The sequence below is a fragment of the Anser brachyrhynchus genome (genome assembly GCF_964034855.1).
Source record: "Anser brachyrhynchus genome assembly, chromosome: 7".
NCBI classification, from domain to species: Eukaryota; Metazoa; Chordata; class Aves; order Anseriformes; family Anatidae; genus Anser; species Anser brachyrhynchus.
In genome coordinates, this window is record NC_137701.1 from 10,331,310 (window position 1) to 10,350,611 (window position 19,302).

At 44.4% G+C, this 19,302-nt stretch overlaps 1 long non-coding RNA gene across 1 annotated transcript in view; it reads left to right on the forward strand.

The window, feature by feature from the left end:
* Positions 1-4,341: 4,341 nt before the first annotated feature.
* The window catches only part of LOC308198003, a 120,157-nt gene continuing 105,196 nt past the window's right edge, over positions 4,342-19,302 (forward strand). The window contains exons 1-3 of the long non-coding RNA XR_013953524.1: positions 4,342-9,508; positions 9,979-10,072; positions 11,054-11,147. This is a non-coding gene — a long non-coding RNA (uncharacterized lncRNA). The remainder of the gene's footprint in view (positions 9,509-9,978; positions 10,073-11,053; positions 11,148-19,302) is intronic.

Sequence of the window (19,302 nt, forward strand, 5' to 3'; positions counted from 1 at the left end):
TTCTAATGACTTCGCAAGGAATTAACATCAGCAAAAATCAAGCTATTGCCAAGATGGATGCACACACTGGTAGGAGAATGCCACAAGGGATGCACTCAGCCCTGCCTTCGGTAGGAAAGCTGACCAGGGAGGGTTTGCATGAAGCTGCTGGCTCGTTGCTCAGTTGTTGCCTTCCCTGGTGGGACAGAAATCACAGGTTTTGTGGCAGTTCTATTTCTGACAAGCACTCTCAGCCTCTAGGAACCCCACCCCACAGGTTCTTCTTGAGCATCCGTGCTGCCAGGATGCCTGTGGGGACAAATAGTCTGTCCTCTGACTCACCCCAGCCACCTTTGGGCACGAGATCCCTCTTGCTCCTTTCTCTGGAGCCACACTCATCATGCCTATCGCATCATCCCCCGCTCCCTCTGAGCTCTGTATCCTTACATTCAATTCTGGAGGATGTGCCAGAGGTTAGGCTGAGCTCTGAGAGATAAAGTGAGCGTGTCTCACTCCTACAGCTGCCTGAAGGATTTGCTAACGCTTAAGGTGACTGACAGCATTTTGAGTTGCACAGGGGTGTCAGTGGAGGAATTACAGCATGTAAAATGATAAATGATGCACAATTAAACACCTAGAGTATTTATTGGGTTTAAGTTATAGCAGCGAGTTGTCCTTTATGTGTTTTCTTATTTTTTTTTTTTTTTTTGATTAAACCTTTCCTTCCTGGCATAAACCCAGTCTTTGGAGGAACAGATTAGCAGGACTATTATGCCATTTTGCCTAATACCCTTTCAGGCTTCTTCATACTGGGAGCTATAAAAGGATGGTGTGTAATCTACTCCAGGTTACAAAACACTTTGGGCACACTGACAGTCACATCTACCTGATACCAGGATCCTTACTGCCCTCCAGGCTGATGGATGACGCTGTAGGAACAGAGATAAACTGGGCCCTTGATGTATCAAGATGAGTCTGATTTCAAAAGCAGCAATTTCTGCATAGAGATTAGATGTATTGGCTTGCAATTTTAGAAGACATTCATTCAGGGAATTCTTGCTTTGGCTTGAGCACGTGAACCCCCTCAAGAGAGGCTCTACAGCCAGGCTGCTGTTGCCCTAATTAATTCTCTTGCGTATTGGCATTTACAAGTAAATAATTTGACTCTCTCCGCTTTATTAAAACACATATTGTAAAATGCTCAGCTAAAGAGGAAATGAAAATTTCCTTTCACACCCAAGACCCTTCCTAGTAATGCAAATACCCCGACATTACAGCAGCCAGCCCGTTGTGTGGATGAAGCAGGGCAAAACAGAGAGACTTTGCGTCGAGGGCGATGGAGAACAGTTGTGTGGGCACAAACTCCTCCTGCCGCAGCACTGGGGGGGACTGGGAATAACCTGGCCAGCTCGTTAGCTGGTGTGCATCGGCGTGATTTAATTGATTCCAGAGGAGCCACTCTTCCTGACGCAGCGGGGGTGGAAATCTTCAGCAAGGCTTGCACCGAGGACCTAGCTATTCATGAGCTGTCTGCTACAAAGCTTTGTTTTTTACCATAGGCAGCTCTGAAGCTGGCTTGAAATGAAGGGTTCGGGGGAGAGGCCAAGGGTGCAGCTATTGCAGCTGTTGCACAGTTGGGAAGGGAGATGTACTCCGCAAGATACTTTGATCAGGCAGCTCCATCCTATAACTGCTTTTAATTATTCACTAGAATAATTATTCAGTGGAAATACTTCTTCGAGGATAATTACTCAGAAGAAAGTAGCCATGACTGGAGGAGCGCAGCAGCGTATCTGCACAACATCCACGCAGAACAGCGTTTACGAGAACAAGAGGGAAACAGCAACTTTCCTGGTGGAAACCACAAGGGCACTTACAAGTAGGCAAAATCCCATTTGTAACTGAGCCAGGGCTGTGGGCTATCACTCCCACTCTTGTGGCAAGTGAGGTGGGGTTTTTAACGATGAGATACAGTCAAGGGTTTGGACTGATGCCTCCCGTGAGAAGCGGGAGGATTCCCTCCCATCAACACGCTCTCCATCCCGTATTCTCAAAGTCAAAGCACTGGAAATGTCAGCAAAATGTCCACGAGATGGATAGACAGTCATATCCAGCATATTGCTAATATCAAATATCTCTCAAAGTGGCATAAAATTCCATTTTTTTAAAGTTTTATTTCAAAACTTAAACAAAAAATTACTTGTAACAGTTAGTATGATAGTGGAACATGGGTCAGATTGCTTGAAAGGTAATATCCCTCTTTAATTTGGGATGCTTGAATTGCAGGACTTCTGAAGTGACTCGGGTGCACGTCTGCCCTGATCTGAAAGACAGATTGCTTGTTTATTAGCCCAAACACAGCTCTCTGCTAAAGCTCACTGATAGGTAAGAAATTCAGATGAGTTAGGGCTACCTTCACCTTTCTGCACAGGTTTGTCCCTGACGTCTGTTAATTGCTTTTACGGTGCTACAGTCTTGGGGAGGCTGCAAGCTGAAAGCAAACACCTCTTTCCTCTATTTCAGGATCTTTGGAGAAGCAGAAACATCAGGTTCTCCGTGATTCCATGCCTGCCGTGTCAAATACAAGTCGTAACATGCAGGACAGGGCTGCTTCCCTTCAAAGGCTTTGTCGTAAATGCCTGCCAGGGGTACATCAGCTCCCGTTGCACGTCATGCATGGTTGGACTCATGTCCCACTCTCTTGCAAAACCTGCTCCATCCCAGGCTCCGGGAAGCAGCCGGCAGATCAGGAGTGGGCTGATTTGAAAAATAAGTATGGAATGTGCTCTGAGCTGGGGCGGCGGTGACGGCGGTTTGGATCGGAGGGAGAGCAGCTTTACCTTCTTAATCATCCCATGTTTGCTTAATTATCCCAAAGCATGTCTTTCATTCCCCTGCCCCCTCTGAGAATGTGAGACGGGCTTGTTTTAACTATTAGGAAGTATGAAAGGTGAGTTTCCCCTTAATTCAACATATTTCCGAGTTCCTCACTCTCCCCCCAGAACACAGCTGCTTTGACTGCTGGTTTTTGTTTGCTTTTCTTCCAGCACTCTTGCCTTTCTTTGGCCTTTTTTTCCATCTTCTCCTCCTCCTCTTCTGAGTCATCTGTTGACACAACTCAGCATTGGCCCTAGTTGTTATAATGGGAGATTGTTGCTGTGTACAGGTACAAAGAAGGATCTTTTTCGTGCTAGACATGTGAACACCAAAGCTCCCTTCAATTCTTTTTCTTCGAAGTCAGGTATTTAGTGTCAGGATGTTCGGCTGGTGTGAGGTTGCTTGCACAGAGCTATTCCAGTGGGCACCAGCTGGAGTCAATGGAGATGAGGGACATGCTGTGGATTCCTTTTTCCTGTTTTCAGCCAGGATCTCCCTTCTCTGAAGTGATCTTTGTTCACCCCCCAGGCTAGCCCAGGTGAAAGCTGGCATCGCAGCTTTGAAAGGTTCCTTTATGTTTCTGGTTGCCCAAGACATATCACAACAGCATGACGCAGTGCTGCGACAGCTGGTTATTTATATCCTCTGGTTGGTGTTGTGGGAAGAGGGACGTTTGTGTATCCTATGCTGAGGCACGTATAGTGTCCTGGAGTGACCTGAAGTTTGATTTAGTTTTCCCAAAACGTCCTCACTCTCTTCCATAGCCCTGCTTTGTATGCTGCATGAATGCCAAATGTTTCCAGTACCGTGAAGGTATAAAGAGCCCTGCCCTGATGTTGGGTTGTAAATGGTGATGAAAAATAGGAAAAATAGCCGAGAACAAATGAGCTGTGGCATGGCCAAGGCCATTTTGTTGTGGCACTGATTCCATCTCAGGTTAGTTCAGCTGGCCATCTTGTCCTGATTCTTGGACCTGATCCTTTTGGATGACCTCAATCGCTTTGACCACAGGAATCTGGCCACTCCTGTGCAAGGCGATCTCCACTCCTTGCCTCTTTCCTGCTACCTCTTATTGATAAGAAAGTATCACTGGTGAGAGACTGGGCTGATGGGTTTACAAAATAGCACTTCTTCCTTCTTAGGTAAAATAGCTTTGAATTACAAATAGTTCTTACATGACAGAGAGATTCTTCCCCAAGGAAATAAAAGACTAAGGAGCTGCTGGACTGACCACTTAGCTGGTGTCAGGGGAATTGCTGTGCTGCTCCGATTCCCTCTCAAGAACTCTTTGGTGCCTTCATCTTCTCTTCTGTGCCTCTTGCCTTTCGTGCTGAAGCAGTAACTATGTTAAAGCAAGGACTTTCTTATAGTTTGTTTTACAAAACGTCATGCCTTGGAGTTCTTGATCATCATTTTAGGCATTGTGGTGCTAGCATAAGATAAAAGCTAACACTGCTGTCTCCGATTTCAGAGCAGGTATGTTTAATGGAACATTTTTTTTAACCTTTACTGATGCCCTTTGCTTTTAGAAGGATTTCTGGCCTTTCTGTTCTACTATTATTCTTTTCTCTGTACTCTTCCTTCTCCAGGTGACAGCTCAGTGTTGCATGGTTATTACACCTGTCTTCACTCCGCTCAGAAGACAGCGTGCAGCAAACATGCGTTGTGACTCTCTGATAAAGATGGATGAATCTCTGTTTATTTTCTAAAGGGATCCACAAACCATTTCTCCAGTTCAAAGCAGAGCTGATTTTGCTTTGACGGGTTTTATGATCCCTCTTCTTTGTTTTCTGCAAACATCTGTCCGATCATTTTTTTACAACAATATATTTATGGAAAAGAGCGTGTCTCAAATATGGAAAGGAAAAAGTGTGGCACGCTCTGAAAGTATTTGCTTGGCTGTTTTGGAAGTTTTTGTGGGTGTTGGAGTGTTTTAATCATTCAGTAAAAACAATGCCATGTAATTTAGCAGTTCAGAAGCCATTTACACAGCCTACTCACTATTCCAAGGCTGGAATCCATTCATCTAGTCTTCAACACCAAAGGTCCTCTAAAATTGGCTGTATGAAGTTAGGTGGTTTCTTTAACATGATTCCTAAGTGGAGCCCTTGCTGAAGAGCTCAAAGCTCATTCAGAAATAGCCATATATTTTTCCCCCCTATGGATCTTTTTAATAACATGTTGTAAAATGCTTTACCATCAGTTTGTACAAAGACTAATTTATATAAAAAAAAGAGTTTATTGTAGAGGAAGTGAGTCAATAACAGAGGAGATAATCCCAAAGAGATGGACCCACACATATGAAATAACAATCCTCCAGTGGTATGAAATAGGCAGAGCAGAAGTACAAATACAAGCAATCAGATGAGTCTCTGGGGGATGAAGTTAGGATGAGATCAGAGCAGTAGGATGAGATGAGAACATTGGAGTTCTTTAAAATCCAGGGAGTGACTCTTAATTGGATTAAATGCTGGGTGAATATTTAAGAGTATAAAACCAGTCAATGCGTCTGAAAATAGGGGAGATTGGAGATTTACTCTTATTTCTTGCAGCAAGAGATTGTTCTGTTCGTGGATTTGGGATCCTCACAAGTTTCTGAGGGCAGGGATTTGGGAGTTTGTTACAAGACAGAAATAATTTCAGGAGGCATGGCCAAGAGAAGGACAAATGCTAAACACTTTCCATCCACAAAGAATTGCTGGAAGGAAAAAAAAAAAACACAACAAACAACCAGGTAATAGTATCTTACTTGCCAACCACAGGACATTAAGCAGAGAGCTTAATTAGTTAGCTGGTGGTCAATAGAAGCAAGTGGGGTCTTAGAAAAAGAGTATGGTGAACAGAGAGAAGACTGGCCAAATCATTCTTCATAGTGAGACATCATTCAGACACAAAGGGCAGTAGCAGTAGCAGAAAGGAAAAAGCAGAGAGTATTTGTTGAGACAAATAGGTGGTGAGCCCAGTGGGCCGAAAAAGGTATTGTTTTAAAACATGGAACACCAGCAAGAATTAGATAGCTGCTTATGAAATGCTGCTTGCTTGGAAAGCTAGTCACAAGCATCTCTTTAGCAACAGGAAACCAATGGATAAATCTTCGTAATGTTTATTTTTTAATTCAGTAGTACACGGAAAGGTCTGCCTCTATAGTATGTCTGTACATAATATATTCAATAAGTGGGCATGCTCTCAGCAGCTGTTTTCCATGCCTCACACTTCCTAGGGTAGAATGTGATATTATTATGTCTATATAGACATGCCATAATGCTAAACCATAGTACATTTCATGTCTGGTGCTCTCTGTGATAAATTCTGCCCTCTGCTTTAGCCTTGCTTTGAGCCTTGCTACCTTGAAAGGATAGACATCGAAAGAGAAGTCAGGTCCCCGAAAACGATGAGCATGGTTTACAAATGGTGAGATCCTTTTAGCTGTGTTGCCTGAGCTTTGTTTCCTTGCATGATCATGCTTCCCTCCCCTCAACTTCTGAACCCACTGACTAATGTCAACCAACTCCACCGGCAGGGCAGAAACATCAAGGATCATTATGTTCCCGCAAGCGTCTTGGCAATAAATTGTTGAGTAGGAGAGAGAGATCTTGTGGCTGAAAGGAAAGCCTGAAGTGTGAGTTCAGGAGTGAGTGGGTCTGAATGCACCCAGGAGAGACGTTAGGAAAGCTTCGCTAATGGGGAAATGATTGAGAATCCACACATCCGATGTGGCTCGGTAGCAAACCAGCTTTCACTGCGTGCTGAACCAGGAAAATTAATTGGGGGTGCTTTTGACTTGTGGCCTTTGAATTTGTAAGGTTCTCTGTTCTCTGCTTTACTCTACAGTCTAGCAGGGTTTTATTTTAACCATGAAAGTCCACATTGTTCTACAGCGCTGTGTCTTCAGGAGCTGAGCTGTTAAGGAAAATGCCAAATAAATTGAGATGAATGGTAAAATTAAGGGTGTTGACGGCACAGCAGAGGTCTTTGGAGATTCTCAGATTATAAAGGCTTGGAGGCCCAGAGGTGACGTGCCACAGGAACTCCGTGAATCTATGAACTCGTAGGAAACAATTTCATGACCATTACACCGGGTAGGATTGATAGAATAAAATATGCCTCCATACATACACTTCATTTCCCTGTATCTTCCCGTCAAATGACTTACTCTGCTGACTGCCTACGTTATCTCGGAGGTCTCTTTGTGCTTTTTGAAATAGCACAAGAGGCTTCAGAGAGATTCAAAACTCGCCTCGACAAGGCTTTGAACAGCGTGATCAAAGCTGGCCCTTGCCGGAAGGGGGGCAGGTTGTGCCAGATGACCTCCAGAAGTCCCCTCCTACCCATACTGGCCTGCGAGTCTCTGATGCTACGAATCTTCCGTCTGTCTCCTGATTTAATGTGACATTTCTGGCTCATCACGGAAGACCTTTTTAAGGTTTGCAAGCTATCCAGTCATCAAAGAGAAAGTCATCAACTGCTGCCAGAGCAGTCTGCTGTTAAGAAGCCTGTTTTTTCATGCTTTATGTCGCTCTGTTCTAGATCATTTCCATGCCAGAAGAAATCCTGGTCCTGCTACTCACTTCCTTATGGCCGAGTCCTGAAAAATGAGCAGCTGAGTCTGTTATTTCTGTTGAGAAATCCTGGGATCTGGATGGTTTGGCTTTTGAGGGAGACAAGAGTCCGAAGTAACAGCAGGCCTTTTTCTCTCCTTCCATGCTTTATTCCCCTTTTCAACATAGATACAAACCCAAGCTTTTCACATTTCAGAGGGATAAAACGTGGCCTGGGAGTTTCCCACAAGTGTTTCCTACCCAAATCTCTCTCTTTTGTTCATCCTGAAAATTTAAGCAAGGCCCATAAAGAGAAAATTAGAAAGGAAATAGGCTCTAAAGGATGTCAGAGAGTTGTGCCTCTCAGCTATCATGAGGTTTTTGAACACAATAAATCCTTTTCTTCCCCCCCTGCCAGGTGCTTTTAGGTGATGTCTTTAAAGATGTTACATTAGACTCAAGTTTTATGATGTACCTTAACAAGAGGAGCAGGAATTTAACAACAGGAGTGATATTTGAACAGCAGGGGCAGGAAATTCCCAAGCATTGCAAGTGAACCTGGAAATGTTAGCTGCTGAGGTGTTAAGGAAAAGAAAATGTTGAAAAACTCATTAAAAATGACAAGAATTGGTAACGTCTGCTTTTTTTGTAGACATTTGTTTTGCTCCTGAGGACTTCTAAGAGAAGTGACGAGTGGGGCTCCAGAGTGTCCCTTTGAGGAGGGCCTATGATGCTTTAATTATAACTGAGAGTAATTACCCATTTCCAAGATAAACTTCAACGTACCCCACAACCAAAACCAGAGGGGCTGGGGGGCCAGGAGTGTGCGGGTTCTTGCTGGCTGTCAGGACAGAGGTGACTTAGAAAACTTCTCCGTGCACCCACTTAAACACAGAGCACCAGCTTTTGTAAGTCAGCGTTGTGTAATTGAGGATTTGCACCGTGTCATGTTGCACCAGGTGAGGCTCTGCCTTTAATTCTCTCGCTGGTCAGGATTTCCTACTTTTCTACATTCTACTGGAAACAATCATTGGTGCAGAGCTGGGGATACATTTTTTTTTCAGTGTCCTTCCACGTGTGCAGGCAAGGGATGGACGCAGTGTGCAGCCTTCACTTGACTATTCTTACAGCAAGCTCTGGCTGTAAGCATCATTTTGGTCTGGAGATTGAAAGCAAAAAACCCTCTACAGTTTCCAGAATCCACTGACGCTGGAAAATTTTGTCGTGACTTTTCCTGGTGGATTTGTCTTTTCCTGCTTTTCTTCATGGGAGTGTGAAAAAGCTGGCTGTATGGCTGTTTTCTTTCATACATGGGGGATGCCAGCTCAGAAATTACAGTTCAGTTAGCCACATGGTTCCTGTAACCTAGCAGTAATTAAAATCAGATTAAAAAGGGGTTGAGATAGAGAGAGGAAAAGCACATATGTTTCCAAAGGTCTGGATAAGGAGTAAATAAATAATTTGGATTAAAAATAAATAGGATGGTTTGGTAAACACACTTGTTGAATTGGACGAGGAACATGATTTGAAACTGAAAGCCCTTCCCTCTTATGATCATTTAATTGTAGAAACTCCAGGGTAAAGGAAAACTGGCTGGAAATTTCTGGTTAAAACTGCATTTTGATGGAAGATGCCAGTTTTCCCCAAGCTCACATTGTCTGATTTATGTTGACAACCCCCCGTGCAGCAGCCAGGCAGGGCTCAGTGCATGGTGGAGAGTTTAGGGAGCTGGGATAAAGAGAGGGCAATGGCAGAGGAACTGCCCCCTTTCCTCTGAAATGCATCGTTCTAGGATTCACTAAGTAGAACTTGAACCAAGTTAAACTTCAACTTTACAGTGTTTTGGGAAGGAATGGGAAAAAATCAAGTAACCTAGGGACCGTGCCATCAGCCAGGTGCCCAGCATCTGTGGCCAGCTGCAGCAGAAAGCTGCTGCTCGTTAGCAACCCCATTATTACTGGGGTAGTACTGGGGGGAGGGAGGGCTGCAGGGGGTTCCCTGATATGCCCCAGGTCCTTGTTGCTTGTGCCCCTGTAATTGGAGCAAAAGCTTTTTGGGTGGTGCTTTATAAGGGAGAGTCCCTGCTACCTGCCATTTCATGGGGAAGTTTGGGGGTGAGTTTTGGTTTGTGTTGCTTGGAAGAAGTGTTCTTGCTCTGCTGTCACCTCTGCTTGGGGCTGCTCCAACCCTAAATGCTGTGAATTTGTAATACAGGGCTGTCCTTTTCTGAAGGAGAGATCTGCTGTTAGAGGGGGGCTGTGGGTATGTGGAGAGGAATTTCTAGATGCCGACACCTTTGCTCCATTATGCCCTGCTGTATTTGAAAGCTAAAAAGGCTTAAGGGTGGGTTAGCTGACCCCTTAAATCCTCCTTTTTGTGCAGGGGGATGTTTAAGATAAGGAGTAGTCAAGCTGCTGCTGCTTTTAGTGCTGCTTGTGATTTCTGCTCAAAGCGACTGGAATAAATTCTTGTACTCCTTTTGCCCCTTCTAGCTTTGAGTACCTCCGAAGTGCAAATCTGGCCAGAAAACCTTATGAAAGACCAAGCACAAAGATAACAATGATTTTTTTGTGCTCTGTTTCAGCATTGTGCTCTGCTGTGGATGAATTTAACACCAGCAAGTGGCTTGCTGCAGCTCTGTGACCAGGAGGAGAGACCAGCATCAATGCATACAGCAGGTAATACCTCTCGTTTACCATGTTGTGGGTGTTCTTTGTATATGTTTTCTGTCTGGTTTGCTGAGCCTTCAAGGGAAGGCAATCGATCTTGGTGCTGATATGTTAAATGAGTTAAAAAAGAGGTAGCAGCAGAAATTCAGGTGTTCTGAAATTGCTCTGTATTTTCATGTGGGAAAAAAAACTAAGGCCATTCATAATAGAGAAGCCCAATGACAGCACATCCTCGTGTAATGGAGTAGCTTTTTTTGTCTACTTCAGGCAGGTAGATAGTGTTTTGAAAACTTCCTCTTAGAAATAAAGGAGAGATCTTTGTCCTAAAATCCTGTTCTGTGGCTTTCATGACAAGGAAACAAACTTCTGTAAAGAAAACATGGAGGTGGAGGGTAAGCTGGAATTTATTCAATTACTGTCTGATACTTCAGTCTCAATATTCTCCTTAAAAGCTGTTTATTTTTGGTCTTAAGGGAAAAAAATGGTAAAAGCCTTGTTTTCTGACTTGAAGTGCGAGTATTTCTGCTGAAGAAAAATACTAGAGGTGCTTTTGTAAGAGGGTCTATACAGAGTGATATTTCCCTCTTTGCTGAGCATTGCAGAGAGAAGCAGCCTGAGACAAAGGCTGCTTGTTTGTGGAGCGTGGCACGGATAGCAGCTGCAAGCAGTTAAGCGGTAGGGGAATCCTGTCCTAGCCGCTCTCCTCCCTGCATGGACCTGCCCACTTCTTATACTCCTAGTCCCCAGGGACCGCGCAGAGGAAGGTATTCTTCTACAACACCAGTTTTTATTTCTGTTCTTGTTAACAAGAATCTGTTTTGGGAACAGCATATGTTAAACTTAAAGAGATAATGGCCTGGGAAAGCAATACTCCTCAATGCTCTTAATGTGGATGATGCTGGTACTACCAATTGCCCTGAAGCCCTTAAAATCTGGTGCTCCTGGTTATGTTCCTTACACTTACAAAATGTGTACTTATCTGTATGCTAGTTCCTAAAAGCTGGGTACTGATTTGGTGTTGAGGGCTCCTGGATTTGTCTGCCGACTTCCAGTAGGTTTTGCTGGTAACAGCTGCTCATTCAAGGTGAGGCTGCTCCTTAGCCTTTTTCTGATGCATTTGCAAAAATTTGTAGTTAGTCAGAGAGCCATTTTCCTTGAAGTGTGAGAGAAAAGCATGCAAAGAGGGCCAAGATATCCTTTCCTCATTGCTCTGGGGCTCCTAGCCTTGTGCATCCCTCTTTTCTCAGTGAAAGGGCAGGATGTTGGCCTACCAGGCATGTTTTGTGTGGGATGGGCTGGGTGATGTCAACCCAAAGTGTCCGAACGAGGATCTGTGGTGCAAAGCCTTGGCCAAATTAATGACTCTTTGCTAGTGCTATATTTGCTTGTGCTTGTGGTCACATAAGCTGATGGGAAGTTTACCCATAAATGAATCACTTTTTGGGTAAGTGCTCTAAGTCCAGCCTAAAACACCACCTCGGGCACCTCCTGTCCTACCACAAAGACGTAGGATCGCTCCTGGAGACTTCTGGCAAGGCTGGTGGTCAAGAGCTCAAGCGGTGAAGCATGAAACCAATGGTCCTGTTGGGTTTCATCCATTTCAGCTGAAATATCAGAACTTGTATTACACACAAATCCAAATGCTTGCCTTTTAAGTCAACTGCAATCCCTGATGCCTCAGGGCTTCAGCCTGCTGTTCTCTGTGGTGAAATAAACCCTCTGACCTGCTGCCAGGGTGGTGGTGGATTATTGGGTTTGTTACCTAAACCACTGCTCAGCTCACAATCTGGGGAGATTACGAGTTGATATAACTACACATTAGGAACTTTTAGTTAGCTGAGACCTCAGTCTGTACTGAGAGGCAGCTGAATGCAGGCAGTAGCTGGCTGGAGTATCAGACTGTTAGAGCTTGCACGATTCCTGCTGTGATGGTGAGCTGTAAAAACCTTCCTACCAGCAGGAAACTGGGACACTGGGCAACTGCAAATCACCATAGGGTCTCCTCTCCCTGCTGCTGCCTCTGGCTTTACACCCATGCAGTGGCTTTGAAATCCAGCCCCCTTGTACCACATCTGCACCAGCAGAAAAGATTGGAGAGTGGGCCAATATTCCTCATTTTTCTACCTTTTTGGATTATTTTCTACCTCTTTGGATGATTCCCTTCTTATTAGCACCATGTATTTCCCTTCTCCTGGCCAGCCCTTTGGTTCTTTGCTTTCATATTCTTTTTGTTTGCTGATTATGCCAGTAAAATATCAAGGCTACGTTCTTCATACAACTTCTACTTTTGAACAAACAAATTACATTCACTGGGAAGTTACCAGTGCAATTAATGTCTCCGGTGCTTGTGTCTGAAGCCAACCTCTTGGAAGCATTTCATGCTCTCTAAATACAGTAGAAGAGAACAGGGGTATCTGCTATTACTGTTTTCATCCCTAATCAGAAAGGGAGGAAAATCAGGTGTGGAGGAGGAGCTTGACACGAGGCAAGGAAATGTGAAGTGCTCATATTAAAAATTAAGTGTTAGTAGGGAAAGCCCACCTGTGAGTGTACTGTACAAGGAATAACACAATTGCATCCTCCTGCAAACGTTTTCCTTTTCATTTGAAAACAGCAGAGAGCATGGTAGTGAAGGCAGGGAAGGATCTTCATCACGTGTATGTTAAGGCCTTCACTTTGTTCATTTTATCAGCAATTTCTTTGGAAATTGTTTTAGACTTGTCCCGGGGCAGGGATTTTGTCTTTACTCTCATGGAAATGCATTTCACCTTTTCTCTGGTTCCACCTGGGAGAGCACCATTTATTGGAGCTCTAGTTCATGTGCAGGGTGCTAATGGCTTACTAAATGGTTTATATGAATGCACTTTTCTGCTTGTTCTTGTCTTCAGTTAAAATCAACCACCTGTTATGTTAACACTTCTCTTTAGATCTCAATGAATTTTATTTCTACCTGCTATTTTGAGAGAGTTCCTACTGGCTGAACTCCTCAGGGTGGAAAATCAGCGGCTTCAGTGGAGGTGTTGTACTGATAACTCCCATTCCAAAGCATCCCCGGTAGATGCTGGGGTTGGAGGCTTTGTACACGGTGTGTTTATGGATTTAAGCTTCTCCTTCCCATGTAGTTGATGCGAAACTTTACATGGTGGGGAAGCCACTTAAAAGTGGGGCTGAAGCCAAAGGCGAGGAGGAGAAGCTGGCATCACTTAAGGAACATAAAGCCTGTTTTGCTGAACACTTGCAGCCGTGTAAGCAGCGCCCTCTCATCAGTACTGAGATGCTGATCACTGGTAGTCTCCTCTAGTCTGCTGGCTCCTCTTCGCAGGGTGCTTTTGCTCGACAGAGGCTTGTGATGACAGCTGGGGAGGCAGGCTCTTGAGAGCAGATGTGGGAGGAAGCCCTCTGACAGTCTGCATGCAGTGTTTTAAGAAATTCAAAACTCTTATGGTGAGCTGCTGGCATCAGTGTAGCTCTGTCATATAAGCAAATGAAGAAGAAGGATTTCCTTTCAGAACAGTGCTTTCAGGACTATATTTTCAGCATTGTCAAATTGTAAAGCACTGTGTTCAAACAAGTCTTCTCAATAGTATTGAAATGGAATGAGGTTTTTGACTCCAGCAAACTTTTTCCTGGGATGGTAATTTAATTGTTGGAACATGAAACTTTTCTAATTTGGGCTGGAAACTGACTTGAATGTTTTCTGTGAAATTAAAATGTCAACTTCTCTCCAATTGAGAATTCTGCATGTGTCCAGCACATGCAGGGAGACTTTGAATGGCAGGGTGGGCGAAATGGCAAACCCTGTTCTAAATGCGTACCTCCAAGATCGACCTTCATGAATTTCTGTGTAATTAGCAGCTGTGCACCACAATGCTGGGAGCAGTTCATGGAACCTCATTAGAAATTGGGAACCTTGTTAGAAGCTGGCAGTAGAAGAAGAGCTGTAGATGGCTCCGTTTGGAAATAGTTTGTGGTACCTACCTGATGAGGTGACATACTGATGTGGACCTTTGAAGTTTGTTGCAGTTTATTTGGCTGGCTTCAGGCTATCTTTCCAGACTGCAGTGGAGAATTAAGTGGTGATAAAGATGACTGGGGTGGAATACAGAGGAGGTGGCTGGCTTACTGCAAGAGTGGGTTGGGGACCTGCTGAGAGCGCTGAGACTGGCACAAACACTCCCAAAAACATCAGCACTGCCAGTATGGACAGGAGATCCTTTGGGGTTGAAGCTGGGTATGTGTTTAAATAGTGAATGTAGACTTTGGGGAGGGGAAAAAAAATCTGCAGAAGAAACCAATTTAAGATACTGTGACCAAATCCAAGTGCTGATTCAGCACATAAGCATGAGAGGGAGATGAGAGCCTGGCTTCACAAACCGGCCTACTGTCCTATAGCTTTTGTGAACCACTGAGGTGATGACACTCAATGCCTTAAATATTCTGTAGGCTGTATCTGTCTCCTTGACCAGCTATCTGCTGTTTTCTGCTTGTTGGTGGTGGAAAGGCTTCTTCCCCTTTGGACAGCGTTCTCCAAGGGGGGTTTCATAGTTGGGAAGCAGCAAAGGCACTTGCTGTAAGTGACAATTCACTTTGGGGGAACAAAGCCTATTTAGGATGCTTTTACAGCAGGCTGCATCTTTCAAGTACCCCTAGACAAGAAATGGTTGCTTAATAGCAGTGACAAAAATGGGAACAGATTGAAAAAGTAAAGAGATTGTGTTCATCAAATAAAAGGATCCCTGTCTTCTGGATTATGAAGTCCTTATGTTAGAGGCGGTAGTGGATGAGGTAGGAAGTGATGGCACAAATCAGCAGTTTCAGGACTGTTCCTACTCCTCACTGTACTCCCCAGAAAGCCAAGATCACAGGCAACCAGACACCTTGTGAGGAGGATTTGTTGCCCTGGGAAGTTTATTGCCTAAAGTAGGAGATGAGTTTTTTGCTGGTGGCAGGCTTTTCAGACAACTGGAAAGCAACACTAATGCATCTTACTGATACTTTGTCAGTCAGCGTGGGGGGAACCCTGTACCTCTGGGTCATATGAATAAACCATGAGCTCTGTCCTGCCTTCCCTCTCCTTGGCTTCTCCAAAGGAGCTTGGAATAGATAAGAGCCTTTGAGGCTTAGAGAGAGAAAAGAGGTAATTCTAGATCACAAAGTGAGGTGCAAACCCGGGACCAGACCTTAAAAGTCTTGCTTTAAAAGCCAGAGCAACCTGTCTGCCATAGAGCTGTGTGTGTGTTGGTTTTGGGTTAAGAAAAGAAGATCTGGGCGTGCTCCAGTACTTCTAGTGATGCTCATAGAAACAGAGCATGCTTACCCTGTTTTGCCCTGGCTATGCCTCATGCTGGGCACTGTGGAGGAACTAATGATGCCAGTCCTGTACCACTTAAACCTTTCCCTGCATCAAAGGTGTTGGCACTTCCTGGTGGAGTTCAGGTCACCAAAACAACCGGGTCCAGTGGGGCTGATACATCTTGCAAGAGCAGACGTAAATGTCTGGGTGCACTGACTGCAGTCAGTAAATGGCAAAAACTTGTCTGGCTCAGGCCTTAAATGGTCACATCGACCACAGTCTGCTCTATGCCAGGAGTATAAAAACATGCTAATTCCTCCTTCACCAGTTCTTGATAAGTGCAAAGCTGTCATGCAAATTCCTTGCAGATAAAGATGTGTATTTAAGCACTTCCACTTTATAATTTAGTACCTTTTTAAGCTGCCCAAAATTGATGACTTTGTTGCTGTAGACAGGACTGCAGCAGATAAATATTATTTAAGTGGTGTAATGGTGGTTTATCTTTACATTCATGCAGTTCGTACTGGTGGACCAGTCTGACACAGTGAAAAGCCACCTCTTCCTGCTTCAAGTCTTTGAAATGCTTAAGATAGTCTTTTGCCCAATGAGGAATTTTATACTTTTAGTAACTGGCTCCACACATTCTTAAAAAAAAAAAAAAAAGGCAATCAGGCTCGTGTTTGAGAATGTGCTCATTTCAGAAAGCAGCTTGGTGCTGCTTGTACAAGAGCTAATGCAGGTCCCGTCTTTGCAGTCTCAACAAACTGTTGTAATGTTCTGGAAATGGATTTGTTGGAGTGAAGGTGCTTCTTATTCCTATTTTTTATTAGAATAACTTTGAAAAGACTCTCCAAGACAAAAGTAATCTTGCCTACTTCCAAACTGGCAAATGGGGGGGAGGGGGGGGGCATTCAATTTCAGTGTTTTTGAACCTCCAGAAAGTTGGGCTTCTGTTCTGTTCTAGAAATTCAGATAAGCTTCTCCTAAAATATCAGCAGAGTTGTCAACTTGTTATATTTGATGGTTACAAGTGTGTTCTTGTTATTACTGCAGTATTAGCCAAGAGAAATCACTTTAGGTTCACTTCTGGGGAAAAATGTTTATTATTATAGATGTAAATTGATCATCACCTCTTGTTTCAGTGTAGTTAATTCAGGGCTGGAATATGCAGCAAGCTGCATGGCCCAGCGTGAGCTCATCGGTGGAAGTCAATGGTAGGTACGTTGCCAGGCAGAAATGTGGAAATAAGGTTAAATGCCTCCAGAAAAGGTTCAACAAGATCAATACAGAAAGCTTCAGTGGTATCTTATAGGAGCTCACAGAAATCTATCATATGTCTAGCATAAATGCTTTAATACAAAATAAAGAAGAACCTAAAGGGACTGAAATAAGTAGAAGGAACATTTTTAATTAGAATTGCACTCTGCATCAGACACTAAAACTGGTTGATTGTGTATGATATTGGCTTAAGTTTTTTTAAAAAAAACAATTAAAATTCAAGTCTAGTGCTGGCTTTTAAGGCTTTGTTTTCAATTTGGAGTTCTTACTGACTTTAAAGTGTTTATAACTAGTTTAAAAGATCACGGTGTAAGATACACAGGAAAATTTGATATGCTGCACAGGAAATCCAGCCCAACCCAGAGAGCTGATCTTTGTTTTAGGGAGGACACTGCCTGGAATAAGGTACCTCAGTGCATGCTGCTCGGGCTTTGTCCAGGAGATGTTGGACTTGGACATCTGATGCTGGACTTGAAATTCAGGCCTGAAATCATAGCAGCGTCTCATTCAAAGCAGGGAGAGACTTCCTTTTAGGGTGGAGTGTTTACTTTGCTCTCTGAATTGTTTTTACAGTGTTCTTTTTTCTTCGGAGTTTTATGTTTTCATTTCAGAAACCAAAATGTTGCCCGCCTTGTTAATGGCAAGTCCTGGAATCATTTTTCAAACCACCTCTGATTCATCCTGCCAGTTTTCTTTCAGTTATCTATGGACATAAACAGTTTAATTTTCAAGTTCGTGTTCCCTGCTTCAAAGGGTGCCCCTGCACGTGCTTACAGCTTGCGTGTTGTGATGAAGAGGCTTGATCAGCACAGAGAAGCTCTATACATTGGTGCTCCGTTGGTCTGTCCAAACATAATACTTTCTGCTGGGAACTCTTCCCTAACTGCTTTTGGCTTTACTGCGTAAGGACCTCAGACTGTTCAACTCATTTAAGGACTAATTTAGCTCTACTCCTGTTGACACGGGCAACAGCTTCAGCTGGCAGGAGCCTCTGCGCCCATGAGGCTGCTCTGTATCACCTTGCGTTGTACCCAAGGAAAATGCTTTCACAGGGCATCCAGAAGTTCCCTCAAATCGCCAAATCCCACCTTTCCAAAAGCCCCAGAACTGACCCTAAAGAGACCATGGCTGAAGCCTGCAGCCCCTGATCTCATGCGAGACAGGGCAGCAGAGCTGGCTGCATTTCTTCCTGGCCAGACTTCTTCCAGGATGCTTTGGAGAGGGTGAAGTATAACTGGTTTCCAAACTGACCGTGCCCAGCTGCTGTGACTGCTCTGTTGGGAGTGTATCACAGGAAGCAGTGTGTTAGCAGGGATTTTGTCTTTGTTACCCTGACTTCATTTTTCTAAAGCTTTTTTTAAAAAAAACTTCCAGTAAATGTGACCTCTAGCATTTTTGCTAGGCTGATCCTGCCTACCCTACCTCCCCTTGCTCTTGACAGGTACCACTGGCTGTGCTGGGCTAGCCCAAACGCAGTGCTGGTATACTTTACATCACAGGACCTGGTGAGATTTGGTATCAAACTCCCCTGGCTGTAAGAGGACTGTGGTGAATGTAAGCATTTCCTAAGCTGGGAGGAATGTCAGTCATTCAGGGCCTGCCACTACCAATAAGCATGTGCGGCTCAAATCCACATATGGTTTAATTGTGGGCTTGAATTAAAACAGAAATCCTGAATGAAAGCGACTAATTCCACTTTGAAATTTGACAAAAGACGTTGATTTTGCTAAAAGGAAACACATTTCCACAGTCAGGGCTCTCCACCGAGCCTGTTAGTGTGGCTCATCCTGCAGGACTGCTTAGATAACGCTGGCGTATGTGGTGGAAGGAAGATGTGCACCAATTTGTACCAAAAAGGTGCTTTTTATTTGGGAAAGGAATGGTTACTACACTGAGCCTCTTACAGAGCAACGGTGTGAGCATCTGAGTGTCCCCACTCACTTGTGTCCCAGCCTTGGTTTGTGGGGAGTGTGGGGAATACCTGTGGCCTGCCAGATGCAGTTGGAGCTTGCTGAATGGATCAAGAAACTGAGTCCACAAGATTATAGAATTTAGCACTGAGCTCTCAGTCCCTGGGTCTGCCCAGAGTAAGTGTTGTCTGTGTGGGTGGTGCTCAGTGGGCACAGCCCACCTGTTCCATGGTGGTTGAACACAACCACCTGCTATCTGCTGCTTTCCCAAAGCACTGCTGCAGATGCACCTGGAAATGGCAGCAGCCCAGCCTCGAGCAGCTGCATGCTGAGTACACACCTGGCTTGCAGCTCTGCATCAGTTCTTACTAAAGCAACAGCATGTCCTGGTGATGCTGCAGTGTTCGGAGAGCCTGGTGAAGCTGGACCCTGCCCATTATACCTGGTGGCTGCGGAAATGGGGTGGAAGGGCTGTCCCTGCTGTCAAAGGCTCTTAGCATATGACTAGTCCTGCTAGAGCCTTGCTGACCCTCAAAAGCGCTGCAGTAAACAGTGTCATCTGCTTTTCAGATCATAATCTGGTGCCTTTTTGTTCCTGGAGCTGCAGGGGAGCTCGGCCCTTACCTGTGGGCAATATTCAGGCTGAGATTAGCATACAGATGATGGAGGGAAGAAAACCTGAGGGAAGCTTAAGCAGTGCCTAGCTCTTGCTCTGACCCTTGATTTCCCCTGCCTGATAAGAGCTAGCTTCCTCCTCC